Below are 1356 nucleotides of genomic sequence, written 5' to 3' on the forward strand. Positions count from 1 at the left end.
ATATATATATATATATATATATATATATATATATATATATTTATATTAGAAAAAATGATAAGGTACTCAGATATCTGGATGGTTGTACATTAACAGATTTTTATTAATAAGTCACGTTTTTATAAATATTAACGCTTGCATCTATTCTTGTAGAATCTATATATATACTGTTGTGTCTGGGAAGAGTATTCTATTTTAGTGCCTTATAATTTAACACACACACCGGTAAAATTTCCACTTATTTCTTTTTTATTTTTCTTAAATTTTCGTCGAGTCTTGCAACCTCTTCAATAGTTTTAAGGCACCAAAAAAGAATGTCTCTCCCCCGACACAACAGAATATGCTTCAACGCACGAACTCACATAAAGAATCTTGCAAACCAAATCCAAAAGCGAAATATATATATATATATATATCGTCTCAGGCATTGAACTGTAGCTATGCTATTGGACTACTTTGAGATGTTACAGTCGATTATATCGACTGCAATTCTTATATCTTTATGTCTGGTACTTTCTTCTCGTACTCAATTTGTCGAACCCTAGTGATGTGACGTAGACAAGTGATATAGAGATAGTCACACAAACACGAAGCTCTTTAAAGTGAAGTAAGTGCTTTGCACAGGGCCAATCCCACTCTGAACAACGTACGTAGTTGTCCAAAAATACGATCTAGTTTGATGCAAACGAAGTCGCATCAAACTTTTCCTTGTCCTAGAGGGATGTTTAAGCAAAGACTAGGGATTTGTTACTCCCACCTGTTGTATGTCCCGTTGGCGAATTTTCCCCCACGAGAGTTCCGGACCCCAGTAATGAACCATTTGCATACAGCCAATCAGAGCTCACATTGAAAATCCACATACTGTGTACTGCTACATCACAGCCAATCAGGCATAGAATGGTGTGTACCATTCTGTGAGTACAGCATAGCAGGTCTCACATAAGCATCACATTCCCCCCTCCACCATCCTCATAGCTCAGTTGAGTACTATCTCTATACAGAGCTAACATTACGTACCTATACTCAGACTGAGATAAGTGATACTGCAGGTACCCATTGATATATGCAAGGAGGGCGCAATGCGACACAACGCCATATTGATTACGATGTTTTCAGATCAACACCAACATTTTAAATTAGGAATATACAAAATCAGTCAAAAAATTAGGAAACTACACTGTTATGTATTCTTTTGTTCTTTGTGGGATAATAAACAACTCACTCAAGGCCTTGTTATGTTTCTACGTGTTTACTTTATTTGACGTGTTTACAAACCGTGTCTATAGCGGAGTGATTCACGCTGTGCGTATCTGCCTTAAACACAGTTCATACTGCTTAGTAGATGCGCTTAACAAA

The sequence above is a fragment of the Octopus bimaculoides genome, chromosome 3 (genome assembly GCF_001194135.2).
Source record: "Octopus bimaculoides isolate UCB-OBI-ISO-001 chromosome 3, ASM119413v2, whole genome shotgun sequence".
Classification (NCBI taxonomy): domain Eukaryota; kingdom Metazoa; phylum Mollusca; class Cephalopoda; order Octopoda; family Octopodidae; genus Octopus; species Octopus bimaculoides.